Source organism: Cololabis saira, chromosome 2, assembly GCF_033807715.1.
Source record: "Cololabis saira isolate AMF1-May2022 chromosome 2, fColSai1.1, whole genome shotgun sequence".
NCBI classification, from domain to species: Eukaryota; Metazoa; Chordata; class Actinopteri; order Beloniformes; family Belonidae; genus Cololabis; species Cololabis saira.
This window is the reverse complement of record NC_084588.1, coordinates 53,824,705-53,850,126: the sequence shown is the minus strand read 5'-3', so window position 1 is coordinate 53,850,126 and position 25,422 is coordinate 53,824,705. Positions and strand designations below refer to the sequence as shown.

The 25,422-nt window shown below is 40.6% G+C and overlaps 1 protein-coding gene across 1 annotated transcript in view; it reads left to right on the top strand.

Annotated features, from left to right (window-relative positions):
* Window positions 1–8,681: 8,681 nt before the first annotated feature.
* The window catches only part of LOC133418341 (tyrosine-protein kinase CSK), a 112,650-nt gene continuing 95,909 nt past the window's right edge, over window positions 8,682–25,422 (top strand). The window contains exon 1 of the mRNA XM_061706936.1: window positions 8,682–8,951. The gene's annotated coding sequence lies outside the window, so the exon portion shown is untranslated. The remainder of the gene's footprint in view (window positions 8,952–25,422) is intronic.

The following is a 25,422-nucleotide window of genomic DNA, read 5'->3' as shown; positions in this document are numbered from 1 at the left end:
ATTCCTTATCTGCCAAGCAGACAAACATCAGAGTGTTCAAAGCTGAATGACTCGAGCTTTAGTTGCAGGAGTCGGTTTTAACCACCGCGGCTAGCAGCACCGGCAGCACTGGCGCTGCCACGGACGCTCATTTAACTGAAAATATGAAGTTTGGTGTTTCAAGTGCGACACCAAACTTGAGATTTTGTGGACTGCTGGAATGTGCCGCCGTCGTCCTCTGGGCAGCTGCTACTTGGCGTGCAACACCTCTCATCTCTGAGGAGGAACGGCTTCCTGCTCTTTCAAGTGTTCTGATAAGGCCTCTGCTGATGTGAATGTGTTTACAAAGTGCTGAGCACTGAGACGACCTCTGACCTCTGTGGTCAGAAAAGCAGCTGGAACACCATTCCTGTTTCCTGCGTTTAGACGGGTGCCCAGGAGCCGCTCAGCCAACGCTGCTCGGCTGAAGAGGATTTCTTATCCAATCCCAATACTCCCCCTACTTTTCATCACTAGCCCTAAAACAGAAGGGACAGATTTTAGGGCCCTTGAAATCTTCCCAGGTCTGTCCCAACACTCCCACTACTCCTACTTTCAGCACCACCCCTAAAATCAGGAAGCTGAGAGCTAAAAGCTGTTTTAATTTCAGCTGTAGCGCTGTTAATATGCCACTTTATTAAGTTTTCATATTTTTTCAGGCGTAAAAGTAACCGTTAAAAAGGAACCCTGGCTATTAAGACATGTAGGTCTTAAAAGATAAATGTTGGTATCAATTATAACAATGTGATATAAAAAACCTTTTTGATGTCTTCATTTCAATAAAATTTGAAAATATAATTTAACTCGTAGGTCGCCATTGTTGTTTACATTCTGGGTAGTGACGTCAGACGGTGGCTCCTGCTGGCCCCCGTACACTGTTTTGAACATAGACATCATATAGAACACGTGGGTCCACGTTATAGCCCACCCAAACGTGCATCCTACCCACCGGCGTCTCACGCCGTCGGTCCAAATCACGCCGGCGTAGCCGTGGCTCTACAGCCCGCAGCGCTCCGCTCTCCGCTCTCGCCGTCGCCAGGATGGAGACGCCGGTGGGCAGGATGCACGTTTGGGTGGGCATAGCCCACCCCCCTGCCCCCTAAAACCGGCGTCGGTGCTGGGTGATGACAGACCAGAGACTGAGGGGACTGGCCCGGGACTTTGATGAAACGGGAGGCGCAGACTTCGCGTCAAATAGGCAAGAACATCTTTATTTAATTTAATGACGCCAGATCTGGCTGGGGTTTTTATTGTAGCATCGGTTATCTGCTAGTTGAAACGTGTGGTCTGTTACTCTATCTGAGTTTTATGGTGTTTTTATAGTTCATGCTGTATGGTGCGGTGCTTTTTTTAATTTTTTTTTAACTTTTTTGTAGGTGCGCCGTCACCTTAATGTTTAGCTGTGTTTTCATCTGTTTCTGGTGCGCCGTCACCTGTTTAGCTGTGTTTTCATCTGTTTCTGGGTGTCAAAACAGTGGACGGGGGCCAGCAGGAGCCACCGTCTGACGTCACTACCCAGAATGTAAACAACAATGGCGACCTACGAGTTAAATTATATTTTCAAATTTTATAAAAACGAAGACATCAACAAGGTTTTTTATATCACATTGTTATAATTGATACCAACATTTATCTTTAAGACCTACATGTCTTAATAGCCAGGGTTCCTTTTAAGATCCCCAACCTGGGCTCAGTTTATCCAAATAACGCCTGTTAAGAAATTTGATCCGATGTTTTCGGAGATTAGAAGAGCCGCCGGCCCCGGGGAGCAGCAGCAGCAGCAGCTGTTACCATGGTAACAGCAGCAGCAGCCGGAGTACAGACGTGATTGCAGGGTCAACCTGCACCGTCGTCCCGGGGAGAAACCTGCAGCTCTGTGGAGAATTACCTCTGGCTGAAATAAATCATTTAAGAAGATAAATGTTGGTTTAATAGATGTTGGACCACACCCAGTGCCTTGTCAGGAACTACAACCCCCAGCATGCCTTGCGGGATGGGGCACCCCAATCCCGAGCGAGGCACTGATGACGTCATCGCAGAGGGAAATACAAAAACTCTGTGCTGCACCGAGACTTCTCTCTTCTCTTCTCTTCAGCCAACGAGTCAGGACGGATGAGCTTTGCTGTCCAGCAGCTTTTTAAGAGCTGTGGGGGGGGGGGGGTTCCAGGATTTTTCGGGGCCCGCACCAACCGGGCCGGGCGTAAGGTCCGATCCCAGAGCGCTGCGCTCTCGACTCTCTCCCTGCCTAACTCCTTTCTTTTCTCCGAGCCCTGTCCTCTACTCAGGAGCCAGAACCCGCCAGGACCTCCAGCCTTGGACCGCGAGGCCCTCCTGCAGCCCGGCGACACAACACGGGACGAGCCGACGTTCCGAAGGGAGGAACCGGCCCCCGTGCGCAACGAGGCGGCTGTTGAGGCCGCAGGACCAGAGAGCCGGCGTGAGGTTGCTCCAGCCACTGTTCACTTTTTCTTTGAAGTTAGGAGCAGGAGAGAGACTGAGCGGCCGCTGAGACTGAGGATCCCCGCCAGGAAAGCGATTGTTGGGGGGATCGTGAGCCGGGAGACTGACTGGAAACCCCCGGCAGGACGACGGAGCCTGCAGCCTCAGATCCGGACTCCCGAGGACGTGTGAGCTGCGGTCTTGGTGATCAGTCACTGGTGTAGACCTGAATTTATGTTTAAAGGAGCATGAGGCTCCTTTTCAAGAAATGAGACTCTCTAGCGCCACCCTTCACCACGACGGCCGTTGGGGGTACTGCAGCCAACAGTGAAGCCGGCACTGGAGAACGGGGAGAACGTGCATGCAGCGTCATGTGACGTCACATCCATAGGACAGCGCGGGAAATTCGGGACCGAATTGCAGCACATTTTGCAGCAACAGCCTGTTCAAGGCAAAGGAGAGATACACTAGAGGGCTCATTCTTTTGGGTTTGGAACGCTTCATCTAACATTATTACTAGAAAACTTAAAATGTATACAGATTTTTTTCATAAATCCTGCCACAATCCGGCCTCAAGCTCCTTTAATGAAATTACTGTGTGCATATTACGGTTATTTTCGACACCATTTCTCACCCAATACTCCTGGACCGCCTGGCTGGCATTGGGATCACTGGTGTTGCACTCTCCTGGCTTTCATCATATCTCACTGACCGTCAACAGTTTGTCCAACTACAGAACCATAAATCCGGGTGCACGGGTGTCACAATGGGTGTCCCCCAGGGGTCAGTACTGGGTCCACTTCTCTTCACCATCTACCTCCTACCCCTAGGTTCAATTCTCCGTCACCATAGGGTCCATTTTCACACTTACGCCGATGACACTCAGATATATATCTCCTCCAACCCCACCGCTGCCATTCCTCCCGCTTCCCTCACCACCTGCCTACACGACATCAATACCTGGATGAGCAATAACTTTTTAAAACTCAACGGCAATAAAACTGAGGCTCTTCTCATCGGCTCCAAATCCACCCTCACCAAGTCACAACCCTCTCCCGCTCTTCCCATCATCATCGACGGCTTCCCGGTACCCTTTTCCCCCCACGTCAAGAGCCTCGGCGTCATTCTGGACAATACACTCTCATTTGCACCTCACATCCACAACATCACCCGGACTGCATTCTTCCACCTCCGCAACATCTCCAGACTTCGTCCAGCACTGTCCCAATCCAGCACCGAAATTCTGGTCCACTCATTCGTCACATCCCGTATCGATTACTGTAATGCTCTCCACTGGCCTCCCAACCAAACTCACCAACAAACTACAACTCATTCAGAACTCGGCCGCCCGGATCATCACCCGCATCAAGTCATCTGACCACATCACCCCCGTTCTTATCCAACTCCACTGGCTCCCAGTCCAATACCGTATCATTTATAAAAACCTCCTCCTCACCCACAAAGCCCTTCATAACCTAGCCCCCACCTACCTCTGTGACCTACTGAAAGAATACACCCCCTCCTGTACCCTCCGCTCAACCTCTGCTGGACTTCTTTTTACTCCCACCTCACACCTTAGCAGCATGGGTGCCCGAGCTTTCAGTTGTACGGCACCCAGACTCTGGAACTCCCTCCCCCCACACATAAGACAAATACACTCCATCACCACATTAAAAACGCAACTCAAGACTCACCTGTTTAAACTTGCCCATTCACTTTGACCGGTCACCACACACTACCTCCCACCATACTGTTCTGTTATCTGTACTGTTGCTCCTTGATTGTCTAATTGTATGTATTGTGTATGTGTGTATGTATTATAGTTTCTACTGTATTATTATTGTATTTCCTTTATTGTATTGTTTTGTTTTTATTCTGTAAGGTGACCTTGGGTGACATGAAAGGCGCCGTTAAATAAAATGAATTATTATTATTATTATTATTTGTTCATTTGGTGGCGACGTTTCGCCGGTTGATCACGGTTTAAAACACCGGCATCACCATCCGGTCTAATTGCACGTGGCTTAAAGAGGGTTTCGCCATCTTTAAATACCACAGGAGCCCCGCCATCTTTAAACATTGCAGCCACGTTTGAACTGTAGAGGTTCTGTATCATCTTTATTATTGCTTTAATTTCTTTTTCATTCCATGCATTTAACTTTCATTTCATTTCTATTGATGTTTTTCTGGTTAATTAATGGTTTTATAATAACGTAGTGTGCCATCAGGATTTATTTGGGTATTTATTTACATCTGCTTTGATACCCGTATGTAAATAAATTCTGATTGATTTTTAATGAGTGGTTGTTGTTGTTTCATGCAATTTTGGTCATAACTGATTGTTTGACAGAGCTCAGTGCTCGAATCTCACCCTTCAATTACTGTAAACTAGGCATAAACCTTAATTTCTGAGACTGATATTCTGCTGTAAAAGTTATCATTTCCCTGCTTAAGGAACAGGGTGGTGCCCCGAGAATTTTTTACCATTTTGATCATTCAATTTGATAAATAGTCGACTTTATTAATTATTAATAATTATTAATACAATTATTAATAACCTTCGATAACTGGATCAGATAAAGCCCCTCTGTGTTGCACAACATAGATGGAATCTAACAGTTGTAGCTACGCCTGTTAAGAAATTTGCTCCGAATATTTCGAGATTTCTGCCTGACGGCTCCGGAGCTGATTTATGGTTCTGCGTTAAATCGACGCAGAGCCTACGGTGTAGGGTACGTAACCTACGCCGTAGGCTCTGCGTTGGTGTAACGCGGAACCATAAATCAGCCTTTATTCTGGCAAGGTTTGAAAAAGACTTCGCAACAACGGGCAAACTAGTGATTATGTACATTCACTGAGTGAATATTATGAAAGTAAAATATATATTTCTCGCTAGAAATGTAATCAAAACGCATTTTTATGCAGAAACTAACTCAAAATATTGATTTTATTCACTAAAAAATAAGAAATGTCCGCCATGTTTTTTTTTTTTTTTTTTATTCAGTCCGCAAATGACGACGAAAAGCATTCTGGGAAATTTTCTGTCCCTAGATCAAACTAGTGAGCATCTCAAATCCCTCGATCCGTAGGGACAGATTCATAAACACTACACTAGTTTTAGTGAAGAAAACTAATTCCTCTAAGTGGAAAGAGGAATTGGGAACCACTACCCTCACGGGCAGCACGGTGGCTTAGTGGTTAGCACTGTTGCCTCACAGCAAGAAGGTCCCCGGTTCGACTCCCAGGCCCAGCAGGACCTTTCTGTGTGGAGTTTGCATGTTGTCCCTGTGCTTGCGTGGGTTTCCTCCGGCTTCCTCCCACAGTCCAAAAACGTGCATATTAGGTTAATTGGTGATTCTAAATTGCCCGTAGGTGTGAGTGTGGTTGTGAGCATGGTTTGTGTGTTTATTTGTGGTCCTGTGATGGACCTGTCCAGGGTGTAACTCCTGCCTCTCACCTGAAATGAGCTGGGATAGGCTCCACAAGGGATAAAGCAGGTATAGATGATGGATGGATGGATACTCTCACGGGAACGCACAAAACGGGTAGTGATGAAAAGTAGGACTAGGGGGGGATTGGGACAGGGCAAGGACAAGAAAGTAAAAAAGCTAAATTAGCTTTTTGTCTCCTGGCTGGACTATTTACCGTATTTTCTGGACTATAAGCCGCACCTGTATATAAGCCGCTCTATTTAAACAAAAAGATATTTCAGCCGCAGATATTTCTGTTGTTAGATTAGATATTTACTACATGCACAGAAGGATTCTGAACTGTAAATGATGTACATGTTTGTACCTAAATAGATCTTAGTGTCTGAATAGACAGTGTCTTTTAACACGGCAGCAACTTTGCTGATTAAAACGGGACAGAACCAAGAGAAAATAACCGCTATTTATTTATCTATTTATCTGTTTGAAATCTGCTTCTACTTCTATCTGCTAAAGAAGAAGTATTGTATTCTTCTTTGCATTTATTTTGTCTTAGTTTTGATTCTAATTCCAGTTAGAGCGCCCCCGAGTGGTGGAAGAAAAATCCACAGAATAGAAACCTTTGTATAAGCTGCACGGTTGAAAACCTATGAAAAAAGTAGCGGCTTATAGTCCAGAAAATACGGTAGCTAGTTTTAAAACTGTTTCAATAATGGTTTTCTTACCATATTGGCAGATAATTTACTTCATATAAGACAATTTGACTCGATTTAGGAATATTAGGCTTATCTCCAGAGGGGCTGTTGTTAATACTTCATTTTGTTCCCTTAATGGTTGTAGTATTTGAAAATGTGATCTTTACAGAATAGCATTTAGTTTTTTTTTTGTTTTCTTTAACACATCACAGGAACAATGTACAAAACAAAAAAACTTCACATTTCTGGTTATGATAAAACTTTGTCATCACTGGCATCTTATGATGAAAACCATTTCAACTGACACAGAAATACCTGGAAGATTCATTTTCTTGATTTTTAGTTGTCTCAAAGATCACAGACATTTGATCCATTATTCTGGGGACATTTATTAAGCAACGTTCATATTCAAGTATTAATGTTCTTTGGGTGTAAAACATGTTTTTGTTTCGGTAGTTCTGGTGAAATATCCGCTGCAGGAAGTTCTTCTCAACCTACATATGTTGTCGAAGCTTTGATTCAGTAAAATGTCAATGTCACCTGAACTCAGAAAACAGCTGTGTTTTGAGACTGGAAACCACAGAGTTTTAAATTATGAAAAAAAGGAACTTTTCAAACAGAATACCAAATAAACATTAGAAATGTTTGTGATATGTTTGAAAGCTTTGCAATGTTTGCACTAAACTTACTGCCTCACAAGATTTTGTGTTGAAAGACTTGTTTCTCTTTTTTTGACTTAATGCCAAAAGTTTCTGGAAATAACTAACTTTTTTTTGTGATCAAATGTTTTTATTTATTTTTCATGATTTTCTTATCAAAGGTGGCATCCACTATGATTTTAAACAAGCATTAACACATTCTGAGCCCTTCCAAACCCACCCCAAGGACCGGGTTTCTATATTTAATTGGGACACTGTGTACAAAGTGTACAAATATATAGAAATATTCAACTATGTGTATGTATGTATGCATGTATAAGTATGTGTGTGAGTATAATTACAGTATATAATAATAATAATAATAATACTGTTATTTAGCAGTGTGAGTTCAGTATGTGAATATTTATAAATACAGGTTAAATGATCAGTGAATAGGGGTAGGACACATATATATATATATATATATATATATATGTATACACACACATATATATATGTGTGTGTGTATGTGTGTGTGTATTTATATATTTATATATAAATACATATATACAGTACAGACAGAAGGTTTGGACACACTTTCTCATTCAATTTTTTTTATTTCGAACATGTAACAGTAGTGAATACAAAACAAAACAATAATAATCAATAATCAATAAATGTAAATAAGAAAACAAAACAAAAATCTAAATAAAAACATGCATCCATCATAATTAACATAATTAACAAGGAGTAGAAAGAAGTAAAAACTTATACATTCTACCCCCTATACTATATTTCATTATGATCAAAATTAATGTAATTTTTATACAAAAATCAAAAGATATCTATATATACACGCACGCACACACACACACACACACACACACACACACACACACACACACACACACACACACACACACACACACACACACACACACACACATATACACATATACATATATATAATAAACAAAGAAAAGTAACATATATGTGAAAATATCCATTCTGGTTTTTGTTGGGGAGAAAGAAATATTAAGTATTTTTTTAAGTATTTTTATTTAATTTGATTTATTTATTTTGTTTTTTCCGGTGTACATTGTGTAGCTCCCAATTAAGTGAGTGTGATATTGTATATTGATGATTTTCTGTTCTGGTGTCTTATAATCCTGTAAGGATGTATATATATATATATATATATATTATATATATATATATATATGTAACATAATGTGTCCTTGTGCAGAGTAACAAGTCCTCCATCAGTTGACAGTCCCACCTGTCGGCCACGGGGGCGCGCTCCTCGCTCACCGCTCGCCCCCGTGGCCGCGTCGCCCCCCCCCCCTGCGCATGCGCAATACCCGGGCTGAGCGGAGTTTCCTGGCGGAGCTGCGGTCCTGCGCATGCGCGGTGCCCGGGCTGAGCGGAGTTTCCTCCCATAGAAAGGCCTGGCGGAGCTGCGGTCCTGCGCATGCGCGGTGCCCGGGCTGAGCGGAGTTTCCTCCCATAGAAAGGCCTGGCGGAGCTGCGGTCCCGCACAAGCACGCAAACGGAGACACACATGCCGTCAGGGCGCACAAACCTCCCCCTCAAGAGCCTCGTCTGGGACTGTCCAGCACCGACCCCGCCGGCCCTGGAGGCCCCCCATCGCTGCAGTTTTATCCCGATTATGGCTCTGCATCGCTGATCCGCAGCAACATCTGGTCGCTCCGCAGCGCAGGGATCTCTCCGGGGTGAGTTGGCCGCAGCCGCACTACTTTGTGTCCCGACTGAAGCCTTTTAGCATGGGATGTTCAAGAGCAGGCTTGTAATTATTGGCTGTAACGTTCATGGGGTTGTTTTTTCTTATTTTCAGCCGTGGGTTTGTGTTCGCCAGCGACAGGAAAGCGCTTCTTTGTGAGCAGGTTCCCCCCCTTTTGCGGAGATTTAAGCCTCCGCGTTAAATCGACGCAGAGCCTACGCCGTAGGGTTACGGCGTAAGTTACGCGGCGACGCGTCCTTACGCCGTAGGCTCTGCGTCGGTGTGACGCGGAACCATAAATCAGCCCTTTTAGCCGCAGCCGCTAGTGAACATGCACAGCAACGACCCCTGCTTCCATTATCGGACACAGTCTAGCTTTTATGATTTATTTCTTTTTTTTGCGTGTCCTTTGGGAATATAAGCAGTGCAATTCACACATCCGTAAGCGGGCGTCTGCTGCAATTAAGTGTGTTGTTTGCTTTCGTTACAAATGGTTAATTCAAGGGTGATTTATTTCGCCACCCCCTTTTTTATTTAATCACATGTTTCCATTATCGGACACATCGCTTGTGTGTCATATTGGTCTTTTTCCTTTTCTTCTGCTCTGTGTTTACGTGACGTGGTCAAATATCAACATTTATTATGCTATTTTATTATATATTATATTATTAATTATATCTATGTGTCACAGATAACATTTTAAGTCCTTTTTTAAACAAGAAGCCGTGCAACGTTGTTATGAACGTGAAAAGGAGGTGGACTTGACTGTAGTGATTTAGCTTGTTTGACTTTGAAATGTCAAAATATATCCGCTTTAAACATTTGGAAATGCAGTCATTTGCTCTTATGTGTGTTTTTAAGCAATGTGCTTGTAAATTAGGCCCTGAAAGGAGAGTGAATGATCTGTCCGGTAATGGACGCAGCTCCCCTCACTGCTGCACTGGGACCAGGATGGGAATAATCGATCTGGATAGATCTGATTATTGGCCTTTTACACAAGGTTTTCCTCCACTATTGCAAGCTCGGGACCTCTCTGGTTTTAGGTGGACATACTGTTTGATAACTAGCACATGACCGGAATACACTTATCGCTTATCTGCTGATGTTATTCTCTGTTTATTCCACTGGTATCTATTTATTATGATTTGATTTCTTTATTTTTGTCCTCTGAGCGTTGATACAGAGTAGAGATGGGCGGTATGGAGTAAAACATTTATCACGATAATTTCTGGCATTTATCCTGATAACGATAAAAAAATACTAATTCAACTCCACCTTTGTAACTATAAATCTATCTCACTCTCAGATCCGCCATGTTTGTTACACAAAAACCTCATCAACGGGAATTTATATTTCTTTCTTTCTTTCTTTCTTTCTTTCTTTCTTTCTTTCTTTCTTTCTTTCTTTCTTTCTTTCTTTCTTTCTGGCTCATTTCCTTCCTTCCTTCTTTCCTCCTGCTCTCTCCTTCCCTTTTCCCTTCCTCTTTTCTTCCTTCCTTCCTTCCTTCCTTCACGTACGTTGTGCGTGGATTTAACACAGATCCATAAATCAGTTTTACACAAAAACATCATCAACAGGAATTTATCATTTTTACCGTGAGATACAAATTCTTACCGTGGGGGATTGTTTTTACGGTTTATCGTGAACGGTAAAATATCAAACATTCCTACCCGGACCTCTCTGGTTTTAGGTGGACGTACTGTTTGATAACTAGCACATGACCGGAATAGACTTATCACTTATCTGCTGCTGTTATTCTCTGTTTATTCCACTGGTATCTATTTATTATGATGTGATTTCTTTGTTTTTGTCCTCTGAGCATTGATACAGAGGGAGGTCAATCTGCAGACGTTGCACGACTCCAGTGTTGGCTCAAAGATAAATAAATAGGATGAGATTCTCACATTAAATAAGTTTAGAAAGTAGGGCTGGGCGGTATGGACTAAAAAATGTATCACGATAATTTCTGGCATTTATCCTGATAACGATAAAAATGACGATAAAACTGCAAAAAGGAATCTTTCTTTCTTTCTTTCTTTCTTTCTTTCTTTCTTTCTTTCTTTCTTTCTTTCTTTCTTTCTTTCTTTCTTTCTTTCTTTCTTTCTTTCTTTCTTTCGTCATCAACAGGAATTTATCGTTTTTACCGTGAGATACAAATTCTTACCGTGGAGAATTTCTTTGACGTTTTATCGTGAACGGTAATATATCACCCATTCCTAATAGAAATCATAATCAGTAGCTGATTTTAAAAAGAACAACGTGAAAACTTAAGAATTGCACCTACAGAGGGACTTCCTTCTCTTCTTTCTCTTCTTTCTCTGCTGCAGTTTGCACCGTTATCCACTTCAGTGGTTCAAGGTAACCCTTAAATGTTGAATGTGCATACCTTTGCAAGCCTTGGCACGACGGATGTAACAGTGTTTTAGCGTCTGTGAAGTTCCTCACTTTTCATAACAGGTACATGCAGTTTAGGTGAACGCTGTGCAGATATCTAATCATCTTAACCTGGAGGTTATTCTCAGGGAATAAACATGATGATTGCTCTGTTATATCAGTGTGTGTTATCGGGCATGTTGGTGTGTTGTGCGAGCTCTAAGGCCCCGTTTACACGGAGCAAAAACGCTGGCGTTCATGCGTTTTGTTCGTTCGTTTACACGAAAACGAAGCTCAAAGTCTCCAAAAACCATAATTTCTGAAAACTCCGGCTAAAGTGGAGATTTACAAAAACTCCGTCTTCACGTTTGCTTGTAAACGGAGAGAAACGGACATTTAGGCTTCAGAACGTCACGTTATGAGACAGAAACGTCACCAGCGTCATGAGTGACACCTGTGGTTACAATTAGTTTGTAACCGTCAATATGTTCATGTATTTTACCTGTTTTATATTCTAACGTCACACTTAAAAGTAACTCCACTTCTCTGTCACTCCAAACCAAAGACTCTGGTTCATCTTGGAAGTAAAGCCTGAATTATGGTCCCGCGTTAAATCGACGCAGAGCTACGGCGTAGGGTACGCGGCGATGCGCTGTACGGTGTGCGTCGCTGCATACCCTACGCCGTAGCTCTGCGTTGGTGTAACGCGGAACCATAAATCAGCCTTAACTGGAAGTTACACGTGTCATTTGTTGATGTTTCTTTCCAGGATTCTGATTGGCTGGCATGACGTTAACAGCGTATTTATGCGGGTTCGTGTAAACGAAGAGATTTTGAAAACGATCTCGTGTAAACGATGGAATTTTTCAAAACATAGAGGGGGAAATATCCGTTTTTGTAAATACCCGGCTATGTGGAAACGGGGCCTGAGTCTTTATGGTCTGAGGAAACGGTGTTGCTGATGGACCTGGCCGGTCTGATCAACAGTTCTCCTTTGCATTAGAATCTAAACGGGGACAGAGGCGTACACGTATAAGGACCGTCTTTTTGGAGAGATCTTGTTTCAGGTGTTTGTTTCCTTTTGAATTTTAACTAGCTTCGCTAGAACTATAATCCATACACTGATTAATTGAAAAGACTCTCAGACATGAAAGACTCTTGCTTTTTATGAGAGCTTTATGTTTTTCTGTTGGAAAAATCTGTTATCGTGACTGGTTTGAGCCAGTTGAGGTGAGGACTTCATCGTAGAATAGAATGTCTTTATTGTCATTTGTACAGGTACAACCAAATTGGATGCAATCTTGTTTAAAGGAGCATGATGCAAGAATAAGAAATGAGACTCATTAGCGTCACGACGGCTGTCGGGGTTCCTGCAGCAACAGTGAAGCCGGCACGGGAGCGCGTGTGTAATCTCATGTGATGTTCAAATCCAGCTCTAAATAAGATTTACAATTAGTGATGCACCGAAATGAAAATTTGTGGCCGAAACCGAAACCGAAAATAATAATAAACACTTGGCCGAATACCGAACATGGTTCTTCGCAGTTTTTCATTTATTTTGCCAATTTTTTCACCATTGCATAAATCAAATAAATTTGATTTAGGCATTTAAAAGAAAAAAATCTTTTACAAAATTACAAGGTAGAAAACATTTGTTGAACATAAAAAACGGAACATTTTTTAATTTCCCAGCATTTCTTAAATATTCCAGCAGACATTATACCAGCAAAGAACAATAACTTAAAATAAATAAATTAGCAAAATACATTTTGTGGCCATCTTTGAGCTTACGTTAGGCTTAACTGACTGAACATTGTAACATAGGCCTTAAAACAATAAAAATGCATTAAAGCGCTCAGGGTTTTTTATCATTTCAAATGATAAATCAAACTTGTAGCTGAAAGACTTTGCAGATGTTTCCCCTCTAGATATTTGAGCAGAACATTCATGTCAAACAGCCATTCTTGTTTTATTCTTTGCCACTCTAAAATACTTCCAGACTGCTGACATGTTTGCACCACTTCACTCCACGCTCTAACGTTTGATTTCCTCATCTAAACGCACCTGGAATAGATTGATTTATGTTGTTTTGGTTCCACCTCCTGGTGAATGTTGGTAAAATTCTTATGTGGTTACTTTTTGGTTGGCCAACGATTTATGTTTGTGGTGCAACCGTTACGGGAGTGGCCAGTCTATTTCCTTATTTTACAACGCCGTTATTAATTGTTCGGTTTTTTTCCCACTTATTCCACCGAACACGAAAGTGTTTTTTTGCCATTTTCGGCCGAACAATTTCAGTTACCGAACAATCGGTGCATCACTAGAAATGAGCCATGTCAGCATCTGTTTTCAGTCCCAATTCAAGTTGAAGCTCCTCCATGACTCAAACACGTATCCAATGTTTACTCGTGCGCCGCCGAGAACGTGCATGCAGCGTCATGTGACGTCACATCCGCAGGACAGCACGGGAAATTCTGGTCACAATTGCAGCACATTTTGCAGCAACAGCCTGTTCAAGGAAACGGAGAGATACACTAGAGGAAACATTCTTTTGGGTTTGGAACGCTTCATCTGACATTATTACTAGAAAACTTAAAATGTATACGAATTTGTTTCATAAATCCTGCCTCAATCCTGCCTCATGCTCCTTTAAGGTGCATGATTTAAAAAAATAGATATATTAAAACAACAACTATAAAAATAAATAATCTCTAAAAGGACACAAACAGGAAGACGATACAGTATTCACATTTGGCAGGTATTGCTGGTTCGGTCTTCATCTCTGGAGGAATTTGGTGAAGCAAACTGCAACATGGTCAATGACTACGTTTACATCAGTCAAAATTCAGGTTATTGCTAATATTCCGGTTACTGAAACATTCAGAATATTCCGTTTCCATGGTAATTAATCATTCAGGATATCTGGATCAAACCAGCGACGCACGGAGAACGTGATGACACAATTCCCGTCATTTCTGCTTCTTCTTCCTGGATCCAAATTCAAAACAAATGCTGCTTCAACTTTTCTCTCTCCTTCTTGTAAATCTTCTATCCCGGTACTTTCTACCGTCTACAAATGCAGAAATGTTCATATCCTTCATTACATTTATGAAGTGATTAGTCTCCTCCTGGTCTTGGTTTCTCCGTGTTTAGAAGAACTTCCTGGACTCAAAAGACCAGGATTCCTTGTGAACAGAGCATGTGCAGAAAACACATTCCTGTTCCGTTTGATGGGGATATTCTGTTACGTTTACATGACCCAATATTCAGGTTTTAAAAGGAGTAACCCAGGGCTCATATTGGGGTTTTAAAAACCTGAATATGAGCAAATTCTGGTTATTCAAAGGGATTATTGGTGTTTACATGGCAGTGTAACCGGGTTATTGATAATATTCAGGTTTTAAAGGGTTATTGATGCTGGAAACACAGTCATTGCTGCTCATATGCTGGGGTGTCCTACTCGGTTCCCTCTTAATCATTTTACGTGAGTAAAACGCCATGCTTGTATGAAACTTAGTAGTGCCTTTTCCTTAATGAACCTGTGACCAGGGCTGGGGATCAATTCAAATGTCAAGATTCGATTCCGATTCTTAAGATTCAGAATCGATTATCAAGATTTGATTCGATCCGATATTGATTTGGGTTAGTGTTATTAAAACAGTTTTTTCAGCTGTTGCATGAATGATATGACTGTAGTTCTGCAACATATTAATACTAGTATTATATTGAGATTCAACAGCAAGTATTGCAGCTAATGATGCTGTAAGGACCAATCAGCTCCCAGAATGCTGATAGAACTGAAACAGAAACATCGTGGGTCAGAATTACCAAACAGATCCAGGAGGAAACAGAGACGATGAAATCAGTTTTATTTTTTCCCACATTCCGTTTTTATTTGATCCATTTTCGGTCTATTTTAATTTTTGAGCATTTGGTTTTTAGCATTTTTTGCAAATGTAACCCCAAGACAGTTTATAAAGTAATGAAATATAGACAATTTATGCAATTATAACCTAACACTTTAATGTTTTCATACTTTTAAACATATTTAAAGGCAAAAACACGGCACCAGTTATTCTCGTGTCCAACAAAACGTTCCTTTTTTGGGGATAAACAAAAAAATAACCAAAAGTTGTAATGATGAAAAAAAAAAAACATAAATAAATAAAAGAATAAAAAATCCATCTTTAGACATATGAATCGATTTTTAGGAATTAATATGAGAATCGATTTAGAATCGGAAAATCGATTTTTTCCTGTGAGCAAACGAACCAGGTCTAACCGAGGTTGATCTTGAGCCGTTAGGACCGGCCTGCAGGAAGAGCTGCATCTTGGCTGTTTCTCGTCTGTCCTCTGATTAGCATTGAGTTTATTTGGGGGGGGGTTTGGCTCAGGACGGTCTGGTCGATCCTCAAAGCTGTGAAAAGCAGAGCTGTGTTACTGTCTCATGTTAAGCTTGAGCCGGGCTTATGCACTCAGCAGGAAGTGCTGGCTCCTCGTCACACCGACCGTCTCATGGCACATCTGAAGCCGGTCCAAGGCCCCGCTGACCTCCACACAATCCACACAACGCCGCTTTTCTTTTATTTCCCCTCCAACCTCCACACAACGCCGCTTCTCTTTTATTTCCCCTCCAACCTCCACACAACGCCCGCTTTTCTTTTATTTCCCCTCCATACTTCTGACTGTCCTTCTTTTTTTTAAACCAGCCAGAGCAATAACAGAGAGATTTCCTGTTGACTCCAGTGCACAGATTAACCGTGTGCCGACACTCGTGAGCAACAGGACGTCCCAGACGGTGTGAGGTTTTATCCCCGCGAGGGAGAGCTGTGTTGCATCAGTCTGCATAACCGACCCGGCTTCATTTATTACCGGGTTATCTGCTTTTCCCTCAGCCTGGCATTGTGCTTGTAGCTGTAAAATCCAAGCATGCAAATGAATGTTGGGGATGCATGCACGTTACGAGTCCCGCGTTTTCATAGTAGACCATGTAGATGCAAAGCGGCAAATCGTGTCACGCTCCAGTAGTGAAGGAAGAGTGACGGTGGATCCACACCTGCACTTCCTCTTTTCAGACGGAGTAGGTGCATCGTAGTTCAGTACAGACCAGGGCTGGGGATCCATTCACATGTCAAGAATCGATTCTTAAGATTCAGACTCGATTATCAAGATTTGATCCGATTTGATTCCGATATTGGTTTGGGTTACTGTTATTAAAACAGTTTTTTGAGCTGTTGCATGAATGATATGACTGTAGTTCTGCAACATATTAATACTAGTATTATATTGAGATTCAACAGCAAGTATTGCAGCTAATGATGCTGTAAGGACCAATCAGCTCCCAGAATGCTGATAGAACTGAAACAGAAACATCGTGGGTCAGAATTACCAAACAGATCCAGGAGGAAACAGAGACGGAGGAAATCAGTTTTATTTTTACCCACATTCCGTTTTTATTTGTTCCATTTTCGGTCTATTTTGGTTTTTAATTTTTGAGAATTTGGTTTTTATCATTTTTTGCAAATGTAACCCCAAGACATTATATAAAGTAATGAAATATAGACACTTTATGCAATTATAACCTAACACTTTAATGTTTTCATACCTTTAAACATATTTAAAGGCAAAAACATGGAACCAGTTATTCTCGTGTCCAACAAAACATTCCTTTTTTGGGGATAAACAAAAAAATAACCAAAAGTTGTAATGATGAAAAAAAAATACATAAATAAATAAAAGAAAAAGAACCCCCCCCCCAAAATAAAAAATAAAAAAATCGATCTTTAGACATATGAATCGATTTTTAGGAATTAATATGAGAATCGATTTAGAATTGGGAAATAGATTTTTTCAACACTAGTACAGACCAGTATGAGATGGACACAACGGTTTGATTGTCTTTAGCTGGGAAGGTTGTAAAGACGGCGTTTGTGTGACTGTCGGAGAGGATTCATTTCTGGCTGGTTCGTGTTTCCTGCTCGTGATTCTCCAAATCATTATGTAAAGCAAATGATAATGTTGCTTACATGTTATGTGTGCATTGGATTTATCATCATCATTACTAGTAGTTTTATTTGATCACTAATTGTTTTTCAGATTTGACACACACTTACAAATCAACTGAAATATTGCAAGCCTTTTATTATTTAAATATTGCTGATTATGGTTTACAGTTTAAGATTAAGATTCCCAGAATATTCTAATTTTTTGAGATAGGATATTTGAGTTTTCTTAAGCTGTAAGTCATAATCAATCAAATGAATAAATAAGTTCAGTACTGGGAGGAAAATAATCCGGCCTTCATCTACTTCTGTCACTGCTCCATCTCTCTGGTGTGTTCAGCATAGGGCTGGGCGATATATCAAGATTTTAATATATATCGATATATTTTCAAACGCGATATGGTACGAGACAATATCGTTTATATCGATTATTAAAAAAAAATATATATATTTTTTTTTAAATGATTTTGATATAACTTATTTTGTGACAAATTGACTTGAATGTTTTATTTGAGATTGTCACAAATGTTTAGTTATTTGCACAACTGTCAACCTCAGTGGAAAAGTCTGCCTGTTACTGTCTACATTGTATTAATTACAGTGTATTTTAATTTAATTGTTATGCAGGAAAGGGATATTTGTTTTATTTTATTCAAGAAGCATTTTTATTCTATATATGCAGAGATGCTAACAGAGATGCTAACAGAGATGCTAACACAGATGCTAACAGAGATGCTATGCTATAATGCTTTGGGGGAAACCCCAATTATGGCACAGAAAAAATATGGATATATATCCAGTATCAACATTCAGCTAGAAAATATCCAGATATCACTTGGTCCATATCGCCCAGCCCTAGTTCAGCACCTGCAGAGGTGGAGCAGATCCAGAGGTGGAGCAGCTCCATCCATCCCTCCCTCCGTCAGCCCCCCCTCCCCAGCGATCATGCCACCCAGCAGAATACTGCTATTGTGACTGAAACCTCCATCTGGGCAGCGGCTGGACGGCTCCTCGGCAGCCGGACGGCTCTGGCCGCCACGCCCTCCGGCTGCTGCACAATGTGGCGATGAGGAGGGAACGCTGGCCCGACAGACGCCTCAGTGTCTCTGCACCCACGGGCCTCTCTGCACCCACGGGTCTCTCTGCACTAGGGATGGGCGGTACGGACAAAAAAATGTATCATAAAAATGACGATAAAAAAAATACCAATTCAACTCCATCTTTGTAAATATAAATGTATCTCACTCTCAGATCCACCATGTTTGTTAATCAAAAACCTCATCAACGAGAATCTTTCTTTCTTTCTTTCTTTCTTTCTTTCTTTCTTTCTTTCTTTCTTTCTTTCTTTCTTTCTTTCTTTCTTTCTTTCTTTCTTTCTTTCTTTCTTTCTTTCTTTCTTTCTTTCTTTCTTTCTTTCTTTCTTTCTTTCTTTCTTTCTTTCTTTCTTTCTTTCTTTCTTTCTTTCTTTCTTTCTTTCTTTCTTTCTTTCTTTCTTTCAGGAATTTATCGTTTTTATCGCGAGATGATAATTTCTTACCGTGGGGAGTTTTTTGACGGTATATCGTGAACGGAGAGTTCCTGGAGGAACCAATGACAAGAGGAGAGTGATAATCCAGCATTTGTAGAAACTCCTCTTTCACAGCTTTGTGTCCTTATGTTATCAGGACAAATGGCCGAGGACAGTAGAGCTGTGTATGTTTGGAAATGATCCTCAGTATTTTCAGTGAAGACTTAGGCCCAATCCCAATACTCCCCCTACTTTCTACCACTACCCCTGAAAATGAAGGGACAGATTTTAGGGCCCTTGAAATCTTCCCAGGTCTGTCCCAATACTCCCACTACTCCTACTTTCAGAACCACCCCTAAAATCAGGAATCTGAGAACCAAAAGCTGTTTTAATTTCAGCTGTAGCGCTGTTAATATGCCACTTTATTAAGTTTAAGTATTTTTTCAGGCGTAAAAGTAACCGTTAAGATCCCCAACCTGGGCTCAGTTTATCGTGCGTCGTCGCGTAACCTACGCCGTAGGCTCTGCGTTGGTGTAACACGGGACCATAAATCAGCCTTTATTCTGGCGAGGTTGCAACAACGGGCAAGCGAGTAAAATATATATTTCTCGCTAGAAATGTAATCAAACCGCATTTTTATGCAGAAACTAACTCAAAATATTGATTTTATTCACTAAAAAATAAGAAATGTCCGCCATGTTTTTTTTTCATTCAGTCCGCAAATGACGACGAAAAGCATTCTGGGAAATGTTTCTGTCCCTAGATCAGCTAGTGAGGATCGGAAATCCCTGGATCCGTAGGGACAGATTCAGACACTACACTAGTTTTCTCCACTCCTGGAAAGAGGAATTGGAACCACTACCCTCACGGGAACACACAACATTTAGGGGTAGGGATGAAAACGAGGGGTAGTGGGAGTTTTGGGGCAGGTCCTTACTATTGTAATATTGATGCCGATATTACAGAAAACTAAGAACGGGCACTCAACTTAAAGCTGTGACTCTTTCTGGCTGGTTCTTCAGGTGTGAGGGCGAGTACAGCGATCAGCGGGCCGGTCTCTCTCTTTACATCCAACCGTATCAGGGTTTGAGGAATATTTGTTGCATTAAGCGTCTTGCAAATAAATGAAGGGACTAACATGGTAATTGTATTCATCAAGCTGCTGGGAGTCTTAGAGTCAATAACAAAGTATATGCTTGTTATAAGTTCTTAATGCGTGTGTATTTGGTACATCTGCTGTACAGTCTGTTTACTAGGTACTTCTTTGTGACGTTATTGTTTTTCATCAGGTACAGAAGCTGTTTTTCTGCAGCTTATTGGGACCAGAATCCAGTATTCTGCTCCTGCAGGGAGTTTAACACGCCTGAAGCTTCTTCTAGATGCTTTTGGTGTTTGTTTTGTTAATACATGCTAAAATAAATCAGAAATGGCCATTGGAATGATCTGCTCTGAGGAAGTATCTTAAAGGAAATATGTTAAAATCACTGTTGATAGAAGAAGCTGCTGGAGATCCCAATCATGATGGTTTCCCTGAAGTGGCTTTTTATTTTAAGCACATTATTTTTGTGATTGTTGGGCAATGATTGTTGGAAATTAAAATTCAATTAAATGTAGAGCCATATTTGTTGGCATTCAATTTTTGAGGTGTTTTTTTTTTTGGGGTACTTGGCTTAAAATGATGGTGAAATCTTAGTTCTCAGCTGAACGTAATATACGTAAATAACATGTGTTTTGGGAAAAAATCAATTAAGGCTTGAGAGTGGTCGGCTGCACAAAATGAATCACACACACACACACACACACTCGCTTTTGCTATAATGATATATGAATACCTTTATTACCACAAGAAAAGCAAGCATTACACACACACAATTGCTCTTTTGCTAGAATAAATGTGTCAAGTTATCCCCCACAAATGGTAGAGCAAGATCACTGACAATTACACAGGGCTAGGCTTTATAATACTCTTACCTCGACACAGGAGACTGGAGAGCCGACAGTCCTGGACAGAGTGGCCAAAAAAACCCGGCTGGGCGTCGTGCACCAAACCCACAGCTGACTCTGCCCGAACTTCCGGCTGTCCCGTCTTTATAACTTTACTAAGTCTTGGCTTCCCGCCACGTAGCTCGCGAACTCAGTCCCGTGTGAACAAGCCACACAGGGGGCGCCTCTCTCACAGTTACATTTGTTAATAAACAGCAGGTGCAGAGCTGATATGAAACTGTGTTTTGGGAATTCAGGGCATTTTCCAGGACACAAAATATATATTTCTCCCTTCAACATGTCAGCTCGATGACGCTGGTCTGTGTTCTGGAAGATTTGAATGAAAAGGACAAAAAGGAGAAGCATTTACTGTCAAACTGTTAAAAAAGCTTCCTGTTTGAGCAGAACCGTGTACAGGAGCTCAGGAGGAGGAGTTTTGATGTGACTGTAAAGCTTTATTCACCAGTTTGATTAAGCAGATGAAGCTTTTATTCCACACATGCATCAGGGCGTCTTCAGCATATTCTGAATAGAGAACATGATTAAAGCTCATATCATTTCTTATATCTGTATCATGCAGAGCTGGGTACTAACGAGTTCCATTTACTCTGTCACATTTACGTGAGTAAGTTTTGTGAAATGTTGTACTTTTAGGAGTAGTTTTGAATCACTATACTTTTTACTTTTACTTGAGTAGATTTGTGAAGAAGAAACTGTTCCTCTTCCTCCGCTACATTAGGCTACGTTGAGCTGTTACTTTTCTTTTATCCCTTTTATCCACGTACGCGTCAATCTCATGACATCACTGGGTGATTCTTTGGGAAAAATGTTAGTTTTTGCATGTTTTTTCACATTTACACAAACTCAAACACACACAGAGTTTCTATGAGTTCATGTTTGTTCTAGTTCTGCTGGTTAAAAAAGAAAAGTGCTACTTGTGCTTAATTTATTTTTTATTCTGTTATTTTGTTATTTATTAAAGTACTTGAATTTACTTTAAGATTATTTAAATTTAAGCTATTTTTAATTTTTTATTAATTTTAATTAATTGTATTATTTTATTGATTTAATTTGCCTGAAGATGATTATTTTGTACTTCTGTCTGTTTGAATGGTTGTGTTAAAAAAATACTCAGTACTTGAGTAGTTTTTTCACCAAGTACTTTTTTACTTTTACTCAAGTAATTATTTGGATGATACTTTTTACTTCTACTTGAGTCATATTACTCTGAAGTAACAGTACTTTTACTTGAGTAAAAACTCTCTGGTATCATGTCAGACAACTAGTCTTTGTTGAAAGAGAAGACTTTAAAACTGCCAGCTGCCTCTTCAGTAGGTAACGACACACACACGTCTTATTTCTGTGCAATATGAGTTTTATGGTATTCAGCCAAGTGTTTTTATTATTCTCGGTTTCGGCCACAGATTTTCATTCCGGTGCATCACTAGTCCCTATAGTTAGAATCACCTTCATCCCCAAGTCTGAACAATGTTTCTCATCCCTCTCTCTTGCTCTGGTTTCTATTATTGAACATGCTCTACATCGGCAGGCAGAGGTGCAGGTTGACGATGGTTCTTTTATGAAAGTGCCAGGTTGAGTTTGTGAATCTGGAGAAGGTTTTTAGTCAGGAGGTGATTTATGTTTTATATTTTATCCTCACAGGTTTACGAGGATTCCACAAATGGGCCTATAATGAGGAATGTTTTGGATCGCACGGCGTTTCCTTCTCCACGCTTTTCTCTTCCCATAATTCTTATACAAGTTTATCTCTGGTTTTATTTGATTCTGGAACGTGGAAGGATTGTTTCAATGTTTTCTGGCAAAGTGGAATCTGTTTTCCTCTTGGTGAATGTTGCTGTTGGTTTGCAGCTTGTTGTGAGGCGTTTAGGTTCATCAGGACATTATTGATTGTAGAGTTTGAACGTGATAGTCCTGCCTTTTCCAGAGTTTATTGATTCTACTGAGGTTGGAGGGATTGTTCTTCTTTAATCTTCCTCTTATTTTTCTTCTGTTGTCTTCAAACCTGTTGATGTTGTCCAACTCAGCAGTACCTTCTTTATTTTTAAGAAAATGCCAAAATAATCACTTTAATCATGTACATATTGACTTGATCGTGCCTACGGTCTCGCTATCCTTCATTTGCATTGAGATTAGGGCTGGGCGATTTTGGACAAAAATAAAATCCCCATTTTTTTTCTCTGAAAACCCGATTTTTGATTTTGATTTTTTTTGGTAAAACTACAAAAGACAATGGAATAAATTGTTTCAAATATTTTATCTTTATTTTTCATAGAAAAATAGCAAACAAATGTCCCTATTGGGAATGAAGTGCAATTGAAAGATCCTGTAAATCCTCCTTGAGTTTAGTAAAGTGACAACATTTACAATTTTCTTGACCAAACAAAGATGACTAGACGAGCTCCGTCTGTAATGCAGCTGCAAAAAAGGAAAATCCATTTTCCCATTTTCCTTTTTTAACATCTTCTTGATTAATAAATCCGATTTAGATTTAAAATCGATTAATCGCACAGCCCTAGTTGAGATCTTTTTAAACTTCATGCTAGGAGCTTCAGTAACGAGCCGTCTGATATCAACCAAACTCTTACTTGCTTTATTTGTCTTGAGGTAACAAGGGAATTTGTTGCATCTGGGAAATGTAATGCTTTTCTTTAGTGAATTTGTGCAAAAAGACCCTGAAAATGGCTATAATTCCTTAATGGTAAATGCCACATGTTTGTGCAGCCTTGTAAAGCAAAGCCAAATGTCTAAACGTTCATCACATCTTTTTTTTTTTATCAATTCTGATGGTGGAAAGGCAAAAACATAAAACTTCTGTCACAGTCCACCTATTTCCTGATGTAACTGTACGGGAGATTTGCTCGTATTGAGGAGACGCTACTAATGATCCTAACTAGTCTTAACAAGCATCTAACTAACTCATTCTTCCCTTTTCTTATCTCAGATTATATTTTGTTGCTTTTCCTACAGCCAGGAGTTTCTCTAGATCAGGGATCAGCAACCCTTTAGCGCCGCCCTAGTGGCTACTGGAGCTTTTTCAAAAATGATTGACCTTTTTTTTCCTTTTTTTCTTCTTTTTTTCCTCTTTATTTTCTCTTTTTTCTTCCTTTTTCCTTTCTTTTTTTAATCTCGACATTTCGATTTTTTTTCTTGACATTTCACCTTTCGCCATTTGTCTTCATTCTAATTCTGATACAAGACTTTACATTTTTTGCGGCTCCAGACATATTTGTTTTTTGTGTTTTTGGTCCAATATGATCTAAAACATTTTGGGTTGCCGACCGCTGATCTAGATTGTATGCAGGAAAGTAATTAGTTGTGCTCTTGTATCTGAGTGGTCATCTCTCACACTTTCAAACACTCGTCTCGGTATAAAAGCGCCCTGGAGGTTCCATCTCTAACGTACCGTCACTCCTCATGTTGTGGTTCCACAGTGACGTCACAAAGCTGCAGGATTCCCTCCCCTAACGTGGGCTTTCACTAAGCATGGTGGCAGAATGTTGTGGGTCTGTGTGGCAGCGGGTCAGGTGATCACGGCGGGTCAGGTGATCCGGCTGTCATCACTTAGCCCACTAACGTCTCTATTTAAACAGTGACACCCGGGACCAAAGGGCCTGGATTCTAGTACCTGAATAAACTGGATCGTTGAGCGTTGCTGGAGATAACCCTTAGTAGCTGGCTCCTGCTACACTTTGGATTTTTACAGTTGCATTTTAGCTTTTTGAGTGTTTTTTTTATTTATTAATTGTTTTGCTTAAATAGAGGGAACGTGCATGACGTCACAGATGCGACTTCACACCGGGTTAAACCAATGAGTGTCAGAAAGACTGAGTGTCAGAAAGACTGAGTGTCAGAAAGACTGAGTGTCAGAAAGACTGAGTGTCAGAAAGACTGAGTGTCAGAAAGACTGAGTGTCAGCGTAAACTTTCAGTTTGAGCAACTGGAAAACATCTAAAATGGGAAAGAGCTGTTGTGCGATCGACTGTACTCATAGATTTAGAAGAAATCGGAGTTATCGTTTTACAGACTGCAGAAAAATAATCTTAAGAGAGACAAATGGATCACTTAATTACACAGAAACAACTGGATTCCAGGACAGAAACGTGGATTTGTGGTTCCCATTTTGTATCAGGTAATGTTGGATTTTTGGGTAGCTAACGTTAAACGGTCAAATCATAAAGTTCGGTGTCCTCATCGCTTTAATTTCTACAACAAATCCTGCCTTGAAGTCCGACCAAGCGTCAAGACTTTTGTATCTTCAAGCTTTGCTTCGTGTATTTCCCCGGCGTAGAAATTAAGTACATATAAATATCAGGAAACTGATTGGTTGGTGTCGTTGAGCCACTGAGTTCTAGAGGAACCTTAGTCGACTCCAGTGGAGAAGACGTTGCCGTCTCGCCAGTAAGGAAATAAAAGCCAAAATGTGTAGTTGAGTTGAAGTAAAGCGGCTCTGGTTCCTCTGGAGAATACGGAAACATGGGGGGAGACTTTTATATTCACTGAAAGTATTTTTTTATTTTTTTAATTTATTTATTTGATGAGGATGGACACTGCACATCATTACGTGTTTAAAAATAAAG